This window comes from Cyanistes caeruleus, chromosome 6 (genome assembly GCF_971803275.1).
Source record: "Cyanistes caeruleus chromosome 6, bCyaCae1.hap1.1, whole genome shotgun sequence".
NCBI classification, from domain to species: domain Eukaryota; kingdom Metazoa; phylum Chordata; class Aves; order Passeriformes; family Paridae; genus Cyanistes; species Cyanistes caeruleus.
In genome coordinates, this window is record NC_141706.1 from 1,543,179 (window position 1) to 1,566,590 (window position 23,412).

General features: G+C 40.6%; 1 long non-coding RNA gene across 2 annotated transcripts; it reads left to right on the forward strand.

The window, feature by feature from the left end:
- The first annotated feature begins 2,072 nt into the window (after window positions 1-2,072).
- Window positions 2,073-22,892, forward strand: LOC147652362 (uncharacterized). 2 transcript variants are annotated; one of them, XR_015288254.1, is made up of 7 exons: window positions 2,073-2,497; window positions 14,042-14,196; window positions 16,025-16,169; window positions 16,920-17,128; window positions 19,053-19,267; window positions 19,494-19,556; window positions 21,298-22,892. It is a non-coding gene; the product is annotated as an uncharacterized LOC147652362 (long non-coding RNA). The 2 variants fall into 2 exon arrangements; XR_015288253.1 differs by having other exon boundaries at window positions 21,301-22,892.
- Window positions 22,893-23,412: the final 520 nt, after the last annotated feature.

Below are 23,412 nucleotides of genomic sequence, written 5' to 3' on the forward strand. Positions count from 1 at the left end.
GAAGCAAAGGACAGGTTTGTAAAGGTAACTTGGGTTGAGAAGTGCCCAGCACCGAGCTGGGAGCCAAAAACTTCCCGTAACGTTTGTACATTACAATTTCCCAGCCTGCTGAGCAGATTTGAAAACAGAAATGAAGAAAAGCCACCAAAGAACCCCTGCACTGGAGAAATGTATTTAAGTGTGCTGGAGACATTCTCTGTGTGTTGGAGTAAATCTCTAGAAACAGCGGAGCTGATGGGAATTACCAGCTCTTCTTATCAAGATGTGCCTACCATTAAATTGAGAGGTGCAGGTTGAGAGGTCTCACTTTGCACTTTCAGTTCCAGGTTTCCTTCCTCTGGTGGAGATTGCTCAGCCCCTCAGGCAGCTCTGGCCTCCTTTCTGCTGCAGAGCACTTCCAGTTCAGGGTTGTGTAACCGAGCTGCTGCTCTGCCATCTCAAACTAAATTTAACCCCGCTTCCACTTCCCAGATATTTATAAATGCTTTTCTCCTTCTTGTTATCTCAGTGCTTTTCTTCAGTGCAGGAGCTTTGGCTTTCCCTGCTCCACAGCTATTGTGACTCACCGATGGGTAATTAGTAATTATGCAACAGTCTCTTCTGGAATAGGGAACGATGACAGCTCTGAGCAGCTTTTATTCTCCCTGGGGTGAGCAGGAGGAGCTGTGCCTAATTGGTGAGAGCACGAGTTCCCACACATTAATGCACTGGAATGGCCCTAGGTGGGGTGAATGGGACTTTTTAAATTCTTGATTCAGTTACAGGCATCAACCTCGAGTGTTGGGATTGTTACCATAAGCCTTTAATGTCATTCTAATTGAACTGTTGTGCCTTTGAGGGGATTGGGATTCTGGAGCTGCTCTCACTTTTGGAGAAATGGAAAAATGAAAACCACCACTTAGAATGTTCTGGGGTGTAGAATGAGCGTTAAATTTTTAATTGCCCTTGCCCCTTATGGCAGGAGTTTCTGCTGTGCCCTTTTCCAGTCCAGTCCAGAAAGGGGCTGTGCAATTCTTGTTTTCATCAATAAAACATCTGATTTGTCACCTCAGTGAAAATGATTCAGTACTTGGGCACTATTAACGTTTGTATGTCAGCCTTCATCCACAGTCAAGATGGCATAACATAATTGAATTATTTTTATCCTTATGGAACTCAGTTGCTCACCCTTTCTTGCTTCATTCCTGATGAAATGATCCCAGAACTGGATGTCCAGGACACAAATAGTTCTGCTTGCTGTTTTAGGCACCTACTTGGGTGGAATTCAAGAATCTAAAGCTAGGAGACCTGACTTCCTCTAGTATTCAGCTTTCTTGGTATGATTCAGAATCATAAGGCAAATGCTTAAAATAAGCAGAGACTTTGCAAAAGCAGTCACATTGTGGGGTGGGGGAGAGAGAGACCTGTGGAAACAAAAGGAAATGGTTGAATTAAGGGAGAAGGAGGCTGAATATGGCTAATATTTGTTCTTATGTGTTCTCCAACTGTGTGAAACCACCTTTTTTTACTGGTTGGTTTTTGTTTGCTTTCAAACCCATCTTGCCTTCCCAGTTTCATAAAGGCTCTCCCAATTTAGATCAGAAACCTGCTATTTGTTACATGATGCACACAGCACAGATTCAGAATCCTGAGCCTGGTGAGCTGGGGGAAGGATTCAAGTGAACTTGAGGCCAGACCTAACGTAGGACTCCCAATAATCACCTTTTTTTTTCCTCTGTGTCACTGCAGTGGTGACAGCCCAGCAGGCAGATTCCACCTTCAGCTCTTGGCTTCCATGTCCCCTTACTGAAGAAGCTTTTTAAAAAGGAAGAGCCAAGCTCTGGATTTAAAAATGCCTCAGTAAATTCTGGTGCTGGATTATCTTAGGGAGTGTTAGATTGCACTGAGCAAACCAAACTCAATTTTCCTTCCCCACCCCGGATGCTGCCATTGGTGCCTCTGCTCTTGCCACCCACTCAGCTGAGAAGAGACAAAAAGATTTGATGTTCTCAGCTGTAAACACTTGCTTAATGCCAGGCACTGTAGGAAAACACCACTCTGGAGTTTAAATTCAAGTTCTACTTCTTGGGAACAAGTGAAAGGTTTTTAATTTGCCTGGGCTAGCACATGCACTTCTGAGGCTGCTTGGTAAGCAGAGCATGTCTCACCACTTTTCAATCCAGGTGTGTGGTTTTAAGTCACAGCTAATCTCTCCTTGTCAGTGACACCTGTGGTTTTCCTCTGATAAATATTTGATTTGGAAAGAAAAGCATGCCAGGTAACTCCCACTCTGTGGCTCCAATTGAAAACCAAGTCTATCCATTTTTAATAGCAATGTGCTGCTCTTAGCCCAGTAAGTCACCTTTGGGACACATCAGCTGCTGCTTCCTGCACCTGCACAGGAGCTCCAAGAGCAGGAAATGCAACTGGAAATTCCTTGGGACCTTAGATGAAGATACTGTAGGGATTTCTCCTCCAAATGTCTTCTGTGAAGTTGTTTTATTAGAGCAGTGCTCTGGTAAGAGACAGAGAACAGTTCCATGTTTTCAGATGTTAAGTGATCTCCCTGTTTTATCAGCCTCTGCCATGACTGCAGGGAAAGTGCAGACAGGTGTTAAACTGTGTAGAAAATGCTAAATTATGTCTGAATTAATGAGCTAAAATACTTTTAATATGGCTTGGTAAAAAGAAAAATGCTCTGAAAACTCAGAATATGGAAACAGTGCTTTTCTCTTTGAAGGTTGTCCTAACACCTTGTCAAATAACTTTGCTTCTAATTAGAAATTAACTTTTTAAACCAAGTGCAAAAACATCTGCCAGTTCTTCTTGGCACTTCTTTTTTCCTTTGTTTTAGTGCAGTCCTGTCACTTGAGTCATTCTGGTGGAAACTTGGGGTTTTTGCTTCCATTCTTGCTGAAATGTGATTTTCCTGGGAGCCAGCAGTGACCAGTGTCACTGTCCTGGGAGCTGAAGGAACAATTTGGATGCTCCTTTCACTTGTGGGATCTTTCTGGGTGCTTGGCATGCAGGTTGAGCCATGAACCTTTTAATGGCAGGAGTTTTTTGGGGTTAAGCTGGGTGTGTGGTGGCATACGTGGTGACAACTTGCCTGAAAGAGCCATTTCCTCAGGCACTTGGGAGCCAGGAAAAACAGAAAGTGGAAAGGCAGTGTCACCTGCACACTCTCAGTAACAGCCTCCATAATCCTGAGAGGCTGTTGTCACCACACTGAAACGTTCTTGGCGTTTGCTGTCATAAAGCTATTAAAACATGACAAGCCAAGAGGATGCCTTGCATCATGAGGGATGATTATAATCTCGAGAGTGTGAAATCTTCATCCAGGTCATCTAAATTCCTCTCCCCACCTCTGCCCCAGCAGCTGGTGGATCAGCTTTAAGGGTTATTTTTAGCAAGGCAGGTGGGAGAGTTTGGGGCAGGTGATTATTGGTGTGTGGTGCTGCCAGAGGTGTTGCACAGTGACTGCCTGGGGCAGAACGAGTTCAGCTGTGCCTCCAGAGGTGCTGGAAGAAAAACTTGGAGCTGAGGGTGTCTGCTGTTCCATCCCTGGGCTCTGGGAGCTGCTGCATCACCCCTCACCCCTCTGCCAAGTGCTGCTGGTCCCCTCAGCAGTGTCACAGCATCCCTCAGCAGTCACACACAGCATGCAGGCAGGAGATGGGGGGAACATTTCAGCCTTTCTGCAGAAATTACTGCTAAAGCCTTCTGCCCTGCTAATAACAGCAAGAAATACTCGTGCTTTAAAGAGTGGGAAAGTGGTAAAAAAATATCTTTCTAGATGTTGTACAACTGGATTAAGTGGAACCTGCAGAGCTTGTTGGTAGTGTTTGCACCTGGCTGAAAGAAGAGTGGAAAATGAAGGTTAAAAAGGAAGGGAGATGGTGAATCACCACTTCAAATCTTTTTACTGCTGTCCTTTCCTTTAGGGTGGGAATTGTAACTGCCTTAGAGATCGTGTTTGGGAAGTAAACCTACCAAATTACAAACAGTGATTTCTGCTCCTGCGGGAATTGCTCTTAGTTCACTCTAAAATAGCTGCAGGGTGATGTCTCAGGTTGTTGAATTCTGTTCTGCCAAAATGAGGGAAGATAAAAGCTCCAAAGGCTGTAAGTGAAATTTGATTGTATTGCAGGTTTTGAACAACAGACTCCTGGCCACTGTCTGGGATGTCTTTGGGCTGAAATAATTTGAATTCACTGTGAATTGGTCGGCTCTGCTTGGGTTTAACTGCAGTGACATTTAGAGCTGTGTGTGCCATTAAGCTTAGCAGAAAAACAATATTCAATATTCTGAAGAAGTGACCTGCAATTACCCTTGCCATGCACTCAGGCTGCAACATTATCAGAGCAGATTTTCTGACACTGCTCTTCTTTCACCTCTTTTTCTTTGGAGAGCAGTGACTGAGGATTAGTTGTGTGTTGGGAGCTGAGAACCAGAGCCCAGGTCACTCTTACCTGGTAATTAACTTCTTAAGCAGAGCCTTGCCTCGGGGGACTGTTTGTAAGTGCTTCCTTTAACCTTGTGCTTTAAAAGTACTTGAGTAAATAATCTACACAGGCAATACTTTTCCAATTCACTCGAGTTTAGCACTTTGCAGACTACAGGCTTAGGTTGTGATATTTAGCCAGGCTGAACTGTATTAAAATTAAACATTTTCTATCTCATTATTAAAAAGCAGATTAAAATGCTAGTGCCAGCTTCCAAATAAAAAACATCCCCTCTAAATTACATTATTTTCTCTTTTTTTAGGTGTAAGTTCTGCAAGCACAGACACAAACACACCCACATAAATATAAATACACACAAATGTATGAGTGGCTTTCCAATGTCCTTCTTTGTAGCAAAAGCTTAAATGCAGTGCCAGGTGGAAAAGAGGATTTCCAGTGCTCCTTTCCACCCCTGAGCTCCAAACCATCCTGGGCTCTGCAACATTCCCCATTTTCCTGGGTAAGAGGAGTGCTCTGATTAAAGAGAAATTTCCTGGAAAGAGACAAAAAAGTGGCAAACCACCCAGCTCGGGGGCCATTCCAGGTTGGCCAATTAAAGCTGCCCAGCAGCAGATGATTAAATTTAAACTTTAATTCTAAAAGCAGCACTTTTTGGTTCAAGAATCATGAGCTCCCTATAGGAGAGACCTTCACATGAGTGAAGTCTGCAGTGCTTGCTGGGATGTTTGGGTGCCAACAGCAATCAAATGATGGCAAAATGGAGCTTCCTCTGGTCTCATTTGATTTGATCATTAAACCTCAGCTGGACTTCTCACAACTCCTCTGTAACTCCTCTGTAGCTCCTCAGCTGGAGTTGAACATACTGAAGTATTTGGGTGTCCAGATGGTCAAAAATATGTGTAAAATATGCAACAGAAGAGTGGCATCTCAGAGCTGCTGAACTGATTTTTTTTGTTTGCTTCTCTTGTTTTAAATTATTTCAGCCTTTCTCCAACCTTTGCAGTGGCCACTCATACAGCACTAATTGATACAAAATCCTAATTTTGTTTATTCAATTGTTTCATTTAATAATACAATCTTGTACCATGGGTGTCAGAGTGAGGAATGAATGAGTATAGCTAAAAAAAAAAAAAAATAAAATTTCAAGTTTAAGTTTTAAGCCAAAGTGCAGCCAAATTGTTTTGACGAGGTTTTCCCACTTTTATTAAGTCTGGGCAGTTGCTCTGTGTGTGTCAATTTTACATTTAACTCAATCTGGGCTGCAGAACCTTGGCTGGAGGCAGCTCAGAGGTGACAGGAGCTGTGAGAGCCCAGGAAATCTGGCTGCAGCTGAATTTTCTTGTTCCTCGTGGTGAATCCTGGCCCCTGGGAGAGGCTTTGGGGGCTGCAGCCTCTGACTCTGCTGTGCTGCTTGGAAAGTGCCTGAGCACCCCTGAGCACCCCTGGGCACCCCTGGGCACCCCTGAGCACCCCTGGGCACCCCTGAGCACCCCTGAACACCCCTGGGCACACCTGAGCACCCCTGAACACCCCTGGGCACACCTGAGCACCCCTGGGCACCCCTGAGCACCCCTGAGCACTCCTGGGCACCCCTGGGCACCCCTGGGCACCACTGGGCACCCCTGAACACCCCTGGGCACCCCTGGGCACACCTGAGCACCCCTGGGCACACCTGAGCACGCCTGGGCACCCCTGAACACCCCTGAGCACCCCTGGGCACACCTGAGCACCCCTGGGCACCCGTGGGCACCCCTGAGCACTCCTGGGCACCCCTGAGCACCCCTGGGCACACCTGAGCACACCTGGGCACACCTGGGCAGACCTGAGCACCCCTGGGCACCCCTGAGCACCCCTGAGCACACCTGAGCACCCCTGAGCACACCTGAGCACCCCTGAGCACCCCTGAGCACCTCTGGGCACCCCTGAGCACCTCTGGGCACCCCTGAGCACCCCTGGGCACACCTGAGCACACCTGGGCACACCTGGGCAGACCTGAGCACCCCTGGGCACCCCTGAGCACTCCTGAGCACCCCTGAGCACCCCTGAGCACACCTGGGCACTCCTGAGCACTCCTGGGCACCCCTGGGCACACCCGGGCACACCTGAGCACCCCTGGGCACCCCTGGGCACCTCTGAGCACCCCTGGGCACCCCTGAGCACCCCTGGGCACCCCTGAGCACCCCTGGGCACACCTGAGCACACCTGAGCACCCCTGGGCACCCCTGAGCACCCCTGTGCACCCCTGGGCACCCCTGGGCACAAGCCCTCCTCTCCTGTAACACTGACACTTGGATGATAACCCATCACAGCATCCTTCCAGAGCCTGCAGCAACATTTCCCTTTGCTTTCCTGCTGCCTCAAGCAGTTCAGGTTGCCAAATGCTCCACCAAGGCCACAGAGGACATCTGACATTGCAGGTGGAAATGTTGGGGTGTGGTTTGTTTGTTTCTTTGGGGAATTTGTTTATTTTTTTTCTTTTCCTTTCTCTTTCTTTTCTTTCTTTATCTCTTTCTTTTGTTCTTTCTCTTTTCTTTCTCTTCTTTCTCTTCTTTTCTTTCTCTTCTTTTCTTTCTCTTCTTTTCTTTCTCTTCTTTTCTTTCTCTTCTTTTCTTTCTCTTCTTTTCTTTCTCTTCTTTTCTTTCTCTTCTTTTCTTTCTCTTCTTTTCTTTCTCTTCTTTCTCTTCTTTTCTTTCTCTTCTTTTCTTTCTCTTCTTTTCTTTCTCTTCTTTTCTTTCTCTTCTTTTCTTTCTCTTTTCATTTTCCTTTCTTTCTCCTTCCTTTTCCCTTTCCCTTCCCTTCCCTTCCCTTTCCCTCTGGATGTGCCTCACTCAAGTTTGCTCTGCTGTTTCCCTACCCCTATTTCCACTCCTCCAGCTGCCCAAACAAACACACCAGCTCAAGCTTTCTGTGCTGAGGCTTTTTTTTTTTCTTTTAAAGACACCAAAAACCACATTTTACCCCTGCCCCTTGCTCTAGAGAAAGCAGAGAGTTCCTAATCCATGAATTAGTGATGGAACCCCATCCATATTGCATTAGGGCAAGGAGCAGAGCAGAAAGAGGTGTGTGCTAACTCGATACAAACCAGCACAGGGTGGCACAAAACAAGAGAATTCTGCAGGATCTGTGTCACCTGTGGGCTTGACATGGCACAGGGTGGCACAAAACAATAGATAGATATTATATTTTATTTATATATTTATATATTTTATATAATATATATTATATAAGTATATTATATTAGTATAATATATTATATTTTATATATAATTATAATATATTGTATAATAATATATATAAGTTATAAGTATATTATATAATATGTAAGTATTATATTATAGAAGTATATTTATATAAGTATATAAGTATAATATTATCTAAGTATATTTTATATATTTAAATCTAATTAAATATATTTCTATTTATTATATATTATATATATACATATGATATCTATTTAATACATATATTAAATACATAACTATTATATATTAATTATATATTAAGTTAAATTTATATGCATATTTTTATTTATGGGGGATATGGATCCAGCTGGAGAATTCTAAGCTCTCCCCAGCTGGGAGCTGGGGAGCTTGACATGGCACAGGGTGGCACAAAACAAGAGAATTCTGCAGGATCTGTGAGCTGTGGGCACAGGGTGGCACAGAATGGCACAAAACAAGAGAATTCTGCAGGATCTGTGAGCTGTGGGCTTGACCTGGCACTTTCCTCCATGGAAAGGGCTGCATTGTGCACAGAATTTTGACACAAACGCTGCTAGGCACTGTCTTTCAGCTGGGTTTTTTTCTGCAGGAGTTGGTATTTGCTGTCTACTTTGTTGTCTGGCTGGTTTTTCAGCTTTTTCATTTTTTCAGAGCTGGCCAAAGCTCTTGCAGGATCAGCAGAGTGCAGCTCACAGCTCGTGGCCCCCAGGGCCACCGAGTCTTGGGCACACACAGAATTTGTAGGTGGCTCAGTTCTGTCTCCTGTTTACATCAAACTGAGAGCAAAGCTCGTCCAGTTTAAATTAATGTGTCTGCCCTGCTTGAGTTCACGTGTCTTGCAGCCAGGAGTGAACGTGGTGGCCAATCTCCTTGTGCCACCCTGTCAGAAATGAGGGCTGCCATTAAATCTTGGCTCCAGTGCAGTGGGTCTGTAAAGAATTCAGTGTTTTCAGCTGCTGGGGTGAGCATCTCCCATCTGCTGATGGCAGGCAAAGCCTTTGGTGTGTCTGAGCCTGCTGTGGTTTCTGTGATGTCCCCAGAGCCTCCAGCCCTTGGCTGAGTTGCTCAAGGCTCGACCTCAGTGGCACAGCTCCGTTTTCCACCCACTGCAGCTCCACATCAGCCCTGCAACTCCCTCAAATGCATTTTCTTGAGCTTTTAACCCTCCTCTGCTGGGGTGGCTGTACCTCCACGACAGCTTCACAGCTTGAATGATCACATTGCAAACAAACAAAGGGGTTTTTTAGGGTTATTTTTCTTGTAGCTCTGCTATTTAGCTTTTTTTTGTTTTCACTCTTTTTGCCTCTTCCCAATTATTTTTTCAAAGGCTTCAGTCGTGTTTGCACATTCAAAGTACAGAATATTTTTTACGCAGGGTTCTGATTTCCTCCTCATTATTTATAGCTACACCAACCCTTGCAGAGACAGGGAATCCCCTTGGTTTCAACACAAGAGTTCTCCACTTCCCCTTGTCCTGCTGTGCTATTTATTTTAGCTCAGTGTCTGCTCCTGGATGGAAGAAGCAGAATTTTATTGCTGGTGACACTGAGCAGGTGCTGCAGAGTCTGGTTTTGAAAGTGAAAAAAATACAGAATATTTTTATATATTAAATATATATTAAATACATATTAAATATATATTAAAATATATTAAATACATATTAAATATCTATTAAATACGTATTAAATATATATTAAATACATATTAAAATATATTAAATACATATTCAATATCTATTAAATACGTATTAAATATATATTAAATACATATTAAAATATATTAAATACATATTAAAATATATTAAATACATATTCAATATCTATTAAATACGTATTAAATATATATTAAATACATATTAAGATATATTAAATATATATAAACTACATATTAAATATATTAAACATATTTAAGATATATTAAATATATATTAAATAGAATTAAATATATTGGATATAATAAAGAAATAATAAATATAATATATATTATAAATATATATTTAAATATAATTTTATATATTTAACTATATATTATATTTATTATATTATATATATTATTTATATTATAGATATTATATTGTATTTCTATATTTCTATATTTTATATTATATATAATATATATTATATATGTATATTATATAAGTATATTATATAAGTATAATATATTATATTTTATATATAAGTATAATATATTATATAATAAGTATAATATATATAAGTATAAATAATATATATAAGTATAAATATATAGATTTATCTTATTATATAATATGTAAGTATTATATTATAGAAGTTTATTTATGTAAGTGTATAATATTATACAAGTACAATATATTTTATATATTTATATATAATTAAATATATTTCTATTTATTATATATTATATATACATATTATATATATTTAATACGTATATTAAATATATAACTATTATATATTAAATATATATTAAATTAAATTTATAGCCATATTTTTATTTATGGGGAATATGGATCCAGCTGGAGAATTTGAAGCTCTCCACAGCTGGAGCCCAGGTGACTTTGTGTCACCAGGGTGAATCCTGCTCTGTGGGGCACAAAGGGTTTGCAAATCCCTGTCCTTTGTACCCTCAGAGCTGGGAATGACACAAAAAGGACAAAACCAGACAAAATCCCTGCAGGAAGATCTGTGCTGGCTGTGGCACTGATGTTCATCATCTGGCTCCTCATTATGGCCAGAGAACTTTGCAGATTTCTCCGTTTTCTGTGAGAACAGCCTGGAATGGATTTGCACAGAGCCTTGAGAGGATGGTGAAGCAAAGCTTTTGATGTGCCTTCACACTCCTCACTGTGCTGGAACGAGCTTTGCCTCGCAGTCCAAAGGGAAATGACTTTGTGCTGATTTTTACTGACTGTCCATAAACCATGGATAAAACAATCACGGGGTGTTTGTACCCATCTCCAGCAGAGCTGGTGCTGCTCTGCCATCTGATGGCAGAGCTGGAACAGAACAGCACTCCTGTCCTGGTCCTGCCTTTTCCAGAGGGGCTGTATCCCACAAGGGATGCAAACCCTAACCCAACCCTAACCCCATTGATGCTGCTGGAGGCATTCTGTGGGATACAAACACTAAGGATCCCTAAGGGCATCCTGCTGCTGCCTGTGTTTCAATTGTAATTGAGTTGTTTTAAATGAAGGGAATATCCCATCCTTGCTCATGGATCCTGGCTGTCCCCATCTCCCTGCTCCTGGTGCTCGGCTCGTGATTCCCACACTCTCATGGGGAGCATCAGGAGCAGAAGACAAAGCTCTGGTTTCAACTTTTCTGCAGTTCCCCCTCTCTCTGTGTCTCCATTTCCACCTTTACAAGTGGGAACCTCGAAGTCTTCTACAAACCCAAACCCACTCCCTCCATATCAGCCTGGAAATAAAAAATTTAAAGAGTTTTAAATCCACCTCTCTACAGTTTTGGCACAACATAAATATCTTTATCAGCATGCTGCTTCTCCACTGCTCTCTCCTCCTTTCTGGCTTCATCTCCCAGCAGCTGAGCCTGCTCTTGATTTGATTGTGGGTCCTGAAAATAAGTGATTTAGCCTTGCATAAAGTGATTTAACCTTGGAGACCGAGGCTGGAAGAGAGCAAACAGACCCTGGGCCAGTTTCCTGTGAGAGGGGAAGCTGCTCTCCCTTGGCTGATCAAGAGCAAAACCATGGATTGCCCCTGGAGCTCCTTCTCCTGGAGTTCTAAGCTGGTTTGACAGGTCATTCATCTCTTCTTCCAGCTCCATGTCCCACAGCTGTGCTGGGATACCTGGAGCCACCTGGAATTCTCTCCTTTCTTGCTGAGATGTGAAGTGCAGACACGACTGAGCACAGCCAGGCTGCTGGCACGTATTTTTATTTTGTTTCTGAAAAAAATCTGCAAGGATTGCTGCTGAGATAGAGTATTTATGTATTTTATGTATTTTGAGTGTATTCTGTAAGCACTGTAATGCAGTAACTCTGGTAAAAGCAGGCATTGAAATGTGTTCACTGTGCTCTCCAAAAATCAGGTGACATCCTGGATTTATTGTCTTTTATTTCTATTTACCTTCAGGAGCTGCCACTGTGCTGTTAAAACTTTGCATCTCACAAAACATTCCCAAGGGGAAGAAGCTGGGAGTTAAGTGACCAGCTTGCCTCTGAGTGTTGCTGATTTGTTTAATCCATATGCCAAATCTTAGCTGAAAATCATTACTATTGATCTGTCCTTACAGAGCATTTTGGGACATTCAGGTCAAATATTTCAGCTAAGCACAATTTTGTTCCCTGTCTCTTCCTTCGTTTGTCCTTTCCCAATTAATCATTTTAAGGCTGGACTCCATCCAAGGGAAGCCTTGGCTGGTATCTCATTGTTCTCTCTGCATTTGTTGACTTCTTCACCTTGTTTGGTTTTGGTCTTGTTTGCTTTGAAAGGCAAAAGCTCTGTCTGGGAGAAGACTTTGCTGCAAAAAGGAAAATTGCCCATCACAGATGTGAGTAACTTATATCTATATATGAGTATCTGTCATTCTCATGTACTGGAAATGGAAAAATGGAGCTGCAGTGAGAAGTGGGCAAAGGCCACTGTTTCTGCTGTTTCTTTTAATTTCTTTTAATTTAATTTAAATTAATTTTATTCATTTAATTTAAATTAATTTTATTCATTTAATTTAAATTAAAATTAATTTAAATTTAATTGAAATCAATTTAAAGTTTTAATTTAATTAATTTCTTTTAATTTAATTAATTTCTTTTATTTCTTGGTTCCCAGTCACTTTTAGCCACTGCATCAATTATTGAGCATTGCAGGGGGAAAAAGAGCTCAGTGAGTTTTCCATTAAAATTGAGCTCCTTTTATTTTTTACACAGGAGACTCAGATCTTGATGCACATCCAAAATCCTGAATTAAAGACCAAATGTTCTGGGAAACAGCTTCTTGTGAGGTTTCTTTGGGTTTTTATTGCCCCAAGTGCTCCTTTGAAGACTTTTCCCATTGTGCACTTTGTTCTGTGTGCTCTGCCCTTCCAGGGATCTTCACCTCTGGAGAAAAGGGATTTATTTCATCCTCCCTGCAGTGTGAGAGGTGATACCTGAACATTTCAGAGGACTTGGCTGAGACCTGTTTGTTCACCTGGGCTGGGCAGGAGCTTGGAACAGAACTGAAGCTCCTGGATCTGCTCTCAGGACATCTGAAACAGCCTGGCTGAAGTTTCATGAAGGATTTTGATGCTTTCAATTTTGAGTGGGGGCTACATGTGAAATAACAAAAATTGCTTTTTGTTCCTTTGCATCAGCACTGGCAATCAGTTCTTGGTTAAAAGCTTTGAATCCAGCAACATAAAACATGAAATATGGAACATGAAACATAAAACATGAAACATGAAAAGTAAAACATGAAATATGAAACATAAAAAATAAAACATGAAACATAAAACATAAAACATATAAAACATAAAGCATGAATATAAAACATATAAAACATGAAATATAAAACATGAAATATAAAACATGAAATATAAAACATGAAATATGGAACATGAAACATAAAACATATAATAATATAATATAATAATAATAAGATAAACTAAATAATAAACAAAATAATAATAAACAAAACAATAAATGAAACAATAATAATAATATTACTGGAAATACTACTACTACTACTAAATATCAATAAATAATCTATAAAACACTGAGCATGCTGCTCAACATTATAAACTTGTGGTGTGTTTCTCAGGTCTATATAAATAGACCTAAATAATAATAATAATAATAAACAACAAAATAATAAACGAAATTATAATAATAATAGTACTGATGCTACTACTGCTACTAGTAAATATCAATAAATAATCTATAAAACACTGAGCATGCTGCTCAACATTATAAACTTGTGGTGTGTTTCTCAGGACTATATAAATAGACCTAAATAATAATAATAATAGTAAACAAAATAATAAACAAAATTATAATAATAATAGTACTGATGCTACTTCTGCTACTAGTAAATATCAATAAATAATCTATAAAACACTGAGCATGCTGCTCAACATTATGAACTTGTGGTGTGTTTCTCAGGACTATATAAATAACCTAAATAATAATAATAATAGTAAACAAAATAATAAACAAAATTATAATAATAATAGTACTGATGCTACTTCTGCTACTAGTAAATATCAATAAATAATCTATAAAACACTGAGCATGCTGCTCAACATTATAAACTTTTGGTGTGTTTCTCAGGTCTATATAAATAGACAATTATAATAATAATAATAATAATATAAAGTCTGCAGGGAACATAAAGCAAATTGTTGGGGCAAATAGCAACTGCTATTCTCCTCCTCATGTGAGTTCCATTTCCATGTGTAGATCTGCCTGAGTAAGTGTTGAATGACGTGGTAAATTCATTTTGCCTCCAAGAAAAGCCACTTTCAGACAGGATTTCAGCATTTTACAGCAAAGACTTCAGGGCTGGTGTGCAGAAGAACCACACTCTGTTAAATCTGGAGAACTCATTAGTGGAGGTGAGTGATTTGTATGAAAGTTTTCTGTCCTTGGGTAATTCTTACAAAACTTATGCCTGATTCCTTGATGGTTCAAAACAAATAATGTTAGGCCTGATTTATGATTAAATAAATAAAGTGAAATATTTTCAAATTTGGAGCGAGGTCATGATTTATGTTGATACCCATGGGGTACAAACAGAACACAGAGGGTCCTCCTTTCCCTTGTCTTAGAGCTTAAAATCCAGAGTATTCCTTTTTTGCAACAATTAATGGTAGCAATTGTTCCTGCTTCATTCATGAAAATTTATTAATTTATAGCAAACAAGAATGGAAAGAAGCAGCCTGTAAAGCAGTCAGGAATCTCCTGGGATTAAAAATTGCAAAGCATAGGGGCTTTTAGTGTTTGTCAAAGCACAGAAAATAAGAGTTTCGTATAACATCAATAAAAAAAAACCAAACTTATCACTTTTAAACTAACTTTGCATAGGACGATAAAATTATTCAGTGCTGAAAGAAAGAAAAAAAATTATTTTTGTGAATCTGATTTTCTCATTTATTTAGTTATTTATTTATTCCCATATAAATATGGGGCCAAGTACCCAAATACCAATTTTCTTATGGCAACACATAATATTTTTTTTAAAAAAAAAATCTGTCTGTTTCCTCTTTCCCTCATCCTTGTGTCTTTGCACAAGGGGAAAAAGGTGTGTGGAATGATAATTGGGGAAGGATGGAAGAAATCAGACAAATGAACTGGTTCATTTCTATAGAAAGCTTTTTTTATTTTTTTTTTTTTTTAATTTAAAAGCTGGTGTGAACAGCATTGTGTCACTGCATCAGCCCATGATAATCCTGAGGTGACAGCAAACAATTTTTATTGGAGGTGTTGGATTCACTTGGCAGTTTGGAGAATCCCACATTTCCCAGACAATTTGTACAAGGTTGATTTTCATCCTCTGAACAACAAAATGCTCCGTGATTGTGGCTGCAAATTTTTCACAGTGGAGTTTAACAGAATTTGTAGTAAAATCTATTAGAGGTGTGTTTTCATTGAACTTTTCCTCTTTAAGGAAATAAAAAAAAAATAAACTTGTGACCACTGCTGGCTTTGAGAAGTGTACCACAAAGAATTCCTCTTTTATAATTTGCTGCTGGGCAGAACTGGCTGCTTTGATTCTGTTTTTCTTAAAAGACAACCAAATGACTAATTATCACTGCAGATAATGGTTTCTATAAATATTCTCCTTTAGAAACACATAAAGATTAGCAGCTACACTCAGCCATGGTAGGTGATGAGAACAGTGATTTAAGGGGTAAATCTGGCATATTTATTCTGGATTATTCCAGCCACTCTTGCTGGTCATCAAGGTTTACTGTGTATTGTGCATTTTGACTCTGTTCATCACAAGTATTTTCAGTACAAATGCTGGGTGTAAAGGGATTTAAGAAATTGATAATGAAACAGTGATTTAGTTCCAAAATAATTCCAAAACTTGCTTGAAAGAGAATATCTGCACATTTTCCTTAGCCCAGTTTAGCTTTAACCTGGGCAGTTGGTACTGGGAATTATAAGATCTGTTTCCAGCCATGGCAGAAAAACTGAATTTTGCACCAGGCCATGCCTTCCAATTCTGTGCTAGCAAAACAGAAATAAAACTTGAATCCAGACTGAATCCTTCCTTCTCTTCCTCCTTTTCCCCCTCAAGCCCTGAGTGTGGACAGAAGGTGCAAGAGAGCAGCCCTTGGAGTTATTTTGTCCTTTTCACTCGGATTGTTGGGGGCAGCCAGGCAAAGCAGGGCTCACATCTTTAGCAGCTTGCAGAAGCAAATGTGGTTTTACCTGCAGAACAAAGCCCTGGAGAGGAGAAGGCTGTGGGGTGAGCTCCTTGCAACCTTCCAGGACCTGGAGAGAGCCTGCAGGAGAGCTGGGGAGGAATTCTTACCAGAGCACGGAGCACAGGACCAGAGGGATGGCTTCAAGCTGAAAGAGAGTAGGTTTAGATTGGATATTTATGAGAAAAAAGTTCTTTACTGTGAAGCACAGGCTGCCCAGAGCAGCTGGATGACACCTTCAACTTCAATAAGGCCAGAGTTAGCTGTGCTTTTATTCTCCAGGAAGAAAAAGTGATTTTTCTTCACATGCATCCTTTATTGTCGGTACGAGATTAATTTTACAGCTTCCACAAGAATAACTACATTTTTCTTTTTGTTAAAAAACCCTCCAGCACTTACAAAGGAAGCTTTTTGTGATTGCTCTTTCAAATGCTTGCCAATAAAATTCATGTCCATCAGTTTTGCCAGCATGTCTTCCTCAGCCTGAAAAAGTGAAAAGTTTGAAGCAGGATATATCTGCACTGTTTGTGGCTGGGGCTGTTTAAATGAAAGTAAACCACTCACATTTTTATTTATTTTCTGAAATTAAGAGCTTGATTGCACAGGTCAGAGCCAGAGCAAAAGTGGCCTTCAACTGGCCTTAAGAAATGTCATCCCAAAATGGGATTTCGCTCATATGCCTGCCTGTGAATTACTTCAGAAACGGGTAATCACAAAATCTAGACCTGCATTTGAGTTCTGAAACATTCTGGAATTTTTTTCAAGTAAAATGATCTGCTGGATGTTTGCCAGAACTTGCTTGTAACCACAACATGACTTGGAGCAAGTTGCCAGCCCATTTTTGTGGCGTGTTAAGAGTGACATTAAGTTTTTCAGCTTTCCTCCTGAACTTTGGTCTGTTTTTTCAGAGGGACTGCTCCCTCAGGTGTTGCATGAAGCCCCAGTCCTGAGCAGCAGGGAGTGTTCAGAGCTCTGTCAGCCCTACAGACCCATCCAAGGTGACCCACCACGTGTGCTGAATTTCCAGAGGGAGGAAGAGATTCCTGCCCTGCCTGCCTAGCAGTGCTTCTCAGGAACCCTGTGTGCCAAAGCAAACAAATTCACCGTAAACCGGGAGGTTTGGATGGATTAATTCTTTCAAAAGTTCCCTGTGGGGCAATGCTCTTAATGACATGATTCCATTTTAATTGTTGTATGGGTTGTAGGACAGGTTCCTGACAGCAGTTTTGCAATGTAGCCCAGTGAAATAATGCTCAGGGCTTTCTAGCTTCAGAGCACTTGATAAATTTATTCATGTTGGAAAGATCCTGAGGGTGAAAGTCGAAAGAATGGGATTACAGGAAGGAAAGGAAGTGGGATAAAGGTTGAGTGATTGTTCCTCACTCCTTTTTAACGTGCTCAAGCACGTCAGGGATGCGCCCATGAGAGAATTGTCCCTCCCCTCCTTGACAGTCCTGACTAAACACCCTAAAAACCCTCCCTTGTGACAAATCCTCTATCTCAGAACATTTGATTGAATTTTATCATTTTTTAGGATACAGCACTAATATGATTTGCTGTCAAAGCACTGCAGCACTTCACAATCCCTCCAAGTGTGTGGCACTTGTCAAAACCAAACTGAGAGCATCGTAAATGTTTGCTTCTCTTCCACCTTGCCTCCTACTTGGACTTGTTTATTTTTTTTTTAAAGAATGATCCTATTAAGCAGCTAGCCAGTTGGCATGTTAATTGGAATTTCTTCCTTTTTTTTTTAGGGGAAATTCACCAGTTGAAAGTATCAGAGATTCCATGTGCTCTTTTCTGAGTCATTTTTCTAGGCTCAGACATCTGAGGACAGGGGGACAAGTCATGCTCAGAAGTGATTTTGTTCACTCAGCCTAAGAAGCCATGGATTCCCTCTGTGCTGGGAACTCTGTGTGACCATCAGGCACCACTGCCAAAGTCACAGAGCTGGAAATATGAATGGCAGGGGTGAACTTCACTGAGAGCAACAAGAAACGCAACTGATATTTTCTTCTAGTGTGGGTCAATTTCATTAAAGGGTTTTGGATACTGTGTTAAAACTTACACAGAGAACTGAAACACTGGGGGAGGGTTATTTATGAGATTTAGTCAATGAGAAGAAAAAAAACCGTGAGGGGAAAAATAAAATTTCCTATTAAAAACCATCTTCAATTGGTGATTCGAAGAAGGAACCCCCATAAAGGGTCAGAGAAAAATGAAAAGCATTTAGCTTGTGAAAAAGTGCTGCTCAGACTGAACAGTGGCCAGCCAAAGGATGGCTCATTCTGTTAGGGGCAACTCCAGAACTGTTTATTCCAACATCAGCATTGCAATTTTTATTTTGATTCTAACCCTAGTTTATTGTAGGCCTTGTGTCCCTGAAAATCGCTGGGATTTGCCTCACTGCCAGCTGTACAAAATTGCAAATAACAAAATTGTGAATATGAAACCACAGTAACTGATTTATAAATTTATAATTGAATTTACAAATTCTCAAAATGCCTAATGGTCGCAGTTGGTCCAGATTTTTTAAATAAGGTATTTTGAGGAAATAAAAATATGCACAGTGACATTTACATGCTTTGGCTTTAGCAGAATGTATTTTTTCTTGTTTCTTTCATCTTGTTAAGTCATGTACAGCAATTCAGTAACATTTCAGCTTATATATCAGTTTGCACCTCCTTCCTACACCTACTTCCTTTGCTGAAAACAATTGCAAATTGCAATTGCAAATTGCAAATGCAGAGCAATTGAAAACAATAACCAGCATTTTAGAGCTGCCCTTTTCCCCTCTAGTACTCTATGGAAAATGGGGTGAGCCCCTGTTCATTGTAGTTTTGAGGCTAAAACTTTTGAAGGTAATTGGTAACTTCCATCTTGGTGAAGCTCTGTTTTAGCTAAGATCATCTCCTCACAGTGGTGTAAACATTTGAATACTTTTTAATGAGGCAAGTTGGAAGATTTAGCATAAAAGGGGGAGGTGGAGCTTGAGAAGCTGTGGGGTTGCCCTTAACTGGAATATTCTTTATTTCTCCCAGTCTTAACCTCTAAAGGCTTCTTGGAACATCAGTGCTTCCTGTTCCAGAGGATGTTTGTGGACTGCCTTCAAATCAGCCCAGGCTCCTGTTCAGTAGGGTAAGTGGAGGTGAAGAAGCTGTGCCTGGCTGGTGGCCTTGGCAGATGAGCACACCTGCAGAGGAGCTGTCCTTGCCCAAGAGTGGCTCGTCCCAGCTGCCCACTGCTTTCATTCCAGGTGAGTGCACTGGGATGAGCCCTTCCCTGGGGATGTCTGTGACTGCAGGTGTGTCCCTGCAGCCTGCTGGCTCCATCCAGAGTGCCACAGGGCTGGCTGCAGCTTACACTGCCTCTGGATTCCTCTGCTCCACACATGTGTGCTGGAAAACTGCAGGTTTTAAGATTCACGGGTTTCAAACCTGCTGTTGTATCAGCCTGACAATGAACTTTTTATTTTCCCTTAGGGAAGCATACAGAGACTGATGGATGGTGGTAACAGGACTTCATGATCTTGCAGAGCAAGACAGGTACTGTGTGTTCCGCTTAGTACTGAAATACAAATCAATCTTGCAAAATAGCTTTTAATGTAAATGTGATTCCCAAATTGTCCTGTGGTGCTGCAATCCAACAGCCTGCACACTGATCCTAATCTGCATTTACACAACAGCTTCTGTGTGGCTGTCAGCACAGGTCTGTGCCTTCACTGAGCCCTAAAGCTCAGTGTCCTGGAGGATGTGGGAGTGAGAGGTGCATTGTCTCTGTACTCACTGCTGACTGTCACCAAGACAGAATCAATTAGGGCATGAGTTGCCACATTATTCACACTGGATAAATGTTTTCCCAAGACTCTCTTCCTAGCCTTGCTGCTGGATGGAGTTTTCTGCATGTTCCCTGTTCCATGTCACAGACGCACAATCTTGACTTGTTAATATCAGAAAGCTGGTGGTTTCTGGAGCTGCCTTTAAATGTGTTCTCTTCATAAGGCATCTTGGAAATTGATAACACCAAGGTTGCTTAAAGCCTCACATTCCCAAGACTTTCAGGAAATGTTGATGTCTTTGGTCTTGTAGAAAGGCTCAGTCAAGCAGTATTTTATACACTCAAGTTTTAATGACTCTGGACTCTGACATTGCCCTGCTCCAACTGGCTGAGCCCATGGAATTTGTAACAGGAATTCAGCCCCTCGGTGCTCCCAGTGTGCCTCCCTGCCGAGGAGGAGATGCTGCAGCCCTCGGGGATGTGTGTGCTCACAGGTGGGGTGCACCTGAAGCAATGATGCTGCTTGGGAGTGTTGTACCTGTGTTTTAAATAGCACATCCTGTGCTCCTTCTGTCTATACATTGGGTTTTGGAGAACAGACATGCTGAAGAGTTTTCACTTGTGTAAGCTCAGCTAGCTGTGAAGAAACACGGGTGGGAGGAGAGAAATCAGATAATTTAGATGGAGACCATTTGAAAAGGAAAGGAGTAAAGCTTCCTTCTGGAACCACTAATTCATGCCTCTACTGCATGATGTGTTTTAATTCAAGACAGGGAAAAGAGGAAAAAACTGCAGCAGCTGGAAGTCCCCATCCTGGCACCTGACAGATGTCAGGGCTATTACACAATAATAATAATAATAATTGTGTAAAATAATAATGCCAGTAAAGTGACCCAGGGGATGATCTGTGTGGGACAACTCGGGGATTTACACCCTCCATGGAATTATTAGCTGGGCTTTGGGATATGGAAAGAAGAGTTACTCAGTAGTTTACACCAATGTTGGTTTTTTTGTTGACTGGATCAAGAAGAATATTAATAGTAGTGGTATGTATGAAAAAAAAAAACCCAAAAAGATAATTAAATTAATCCTTTTATTATTGTTAGATGGTTAATCTGAGGTCTTTTCCAGGGTGCCATTTTTATATTTGGGTGTCCAGCTCTCCTTGAGATCTTGGCTGTTTAAAATATCCCTAGCTGAATGCCCAGAAAAGAAACAAACTTAAATCAGCCGTAACTTCTGAAAATCTTATTTCTTCCAGTTGTATTATTATTATTATTCCATTCTCGAACACATCTGTAGTGTGGATGAATGTTTTCCTTGCTGTGGCTTTGCAGCTTCATTTCTCGGGGTTGGGAGGAGCATGAACTGACACAAGGTGGCAGCTGAGCCCACTTTGACAAGTTTACAGCCTGTCTTTACTGATTATCTTTTCAACATTTACCCTGTTTTATTCTTCCTTTTTTTTTTTTTTTTTTCTCCCTGTTTTTATCGTGTGACTGTCAAAAGAAGAGTTCTGATGGATCCCATTGTAAAACACTCCCAAAGCACAAATATCATTGAAAACAAAATTTGGTGGGAGCGTGTTTTTGACTGATGAAGATTCAGAGTAGCTGATACTTACCCTGGGGAATTTCCTGCTGATTTACCTGAACTGAGACTTTGGCTTTACACCTGTGTTGGAGCAGTCACAAGTTACCTGCAGGCTCCTGACGCTCTGTTATCCATTTTAGAAGGGAAAGGAGGGAAAAGAAGCCACATGAGCTAAGCATGTCCTTGAATGTAATGCTGGAGAGTATAAAAACATTGCAGGATATTTTTAATCCAGTTTCTGGTTTTACAAACTGTGTGGTGTTTGAACAAAAGTGTTTGAAAAGACAGGTGTTACAGGCCAAGGGACCATGCAAGAACGGATAGCGATCCTAATTAATCCATGCATTAACTTGTAACTAGAAATTTGTTTAATGTCCAAAAAGCTGCTTATAAAGAAATCTGTGGTGACAGGCACCAGTTAGCTTTGCAGACTCTTCCAGCTCCCAGCTTCAGAGTTTAAAACTGGATTAGTAGGATAGTACAACAGGTAGCACAAGAATAATCCTCCTGCAGATAATAACCAGAAGGTAAGGTATCTCAGTTTTTGTTGATATGAATGGCAAAAATATTTAGAGAGTTTTTTCCCATACAAGCATTTGGTGCCAGTAACCCTCCTTTTTTATTATGTTAGTTTTGAACTTTGGTTCTTTGAGTTTTGTTTTTTTTTTTAACTTTTAATTTTATTCTGTAGCTGAGGAAACAATAATCTCACTGGCTTTATTTTCCAATGAATAAGGTAAAGATATTTGACCATTTTCTTCTCTTCAGTGTAAAGTTTGACACTGAGCACGAGTTTTTTTGTGAAGCTATGAAAATATTTAAGTGGAAGGATTAGGGGCGAACTGAGATTCAGCGATTCAGATTAACACCTGTGTTACATTATTGATAAAGAATGTGTGTTCTATCTTTGCTAAACTTTCTGAAGAGATCTTCAGAGAGAAATGGGGGGAAAATACCCTTTGTAAATTTTTATTATAGAAGCCTGTTAATGTTTGGTTATGGTGGACTGTATCAGTTTATGCTGGGAGCAGATGTGTATTATCTCTGCTATCCTGTTTGGCTTAACAGGAACACAGTGACTTTTATCTGTTTATTAATTTAAGACAAGGATTTCAAGTGGATGTGTTCAAAACAGCAAAACTCGTGTGGGGAGAACTACAGGTGTTATCAGCTGTGATGATATTGAATGCAGTGGTTATATAATGATAAATTGATATCTCTTATGAAAATTCCTGTCTTAAATTCTGTCTTAAAATGTCTGGTTTTGATTTGATTGGTACAGCATTAACTTTTTGCTTGGCTGCTTGATGTTGGCCTTTTGTGTTTCTCCTAATATGATTTTATGAGGAGCCTAGTTTTGTGTTTGTTTGTAGTATCTTTTTAGTCTCTTGCTAGTTGCTGGTACCTTTCAGCAACAATGTGAGCTGTTTTCTGATGCAAATGAAATCTTGATTTAAAAACAACTAAAAAAAAAACAAGAACTGGAAAAAATATATATATATATTTTCAAAGGGGTTCATGTAATGGGTTTGTATTTTAATTTTGAGGCGAGGATCTGTGACCGTAGCTTGTCCTGGAATGGTGTCCCGGTATCTCTGAGCTCCTCTGCCTGTGGAGATAACCCATTCCTGACCCTCCTCCCGCTGTGGCTCTGCCCAAAAGGACACGACATCCCCACTCTCATCTTCCCTGTTTCCTTTTACCCTCGCTTTGTTTCCCTTGCACTCTTCCAGAAGCGGCCACGAGGGCAGGTTTATTTCTCATTTAGGAACCCATTTATCGCCGTGCCTTGGGTGCACAGAAACACTGCCACTTCTTCATCTGAAGTGATTACTCCGACTTTGCTCTCTTCCTTTAATTTATCCCTGCGGAAAGAAGCTTTAAGCAGTGGAAGGGAATGCCCGGGGAGGCGATGATGCCCTGTCCCCGGAGGCGTTCAAGGAAAGCCTGGACACAGCACTCAGTGCTGGTTAACACGGGGCTGTCCGGTCACAGCCTGTCCTCAGCGACCCCAGAGCCATCTCCAACCTC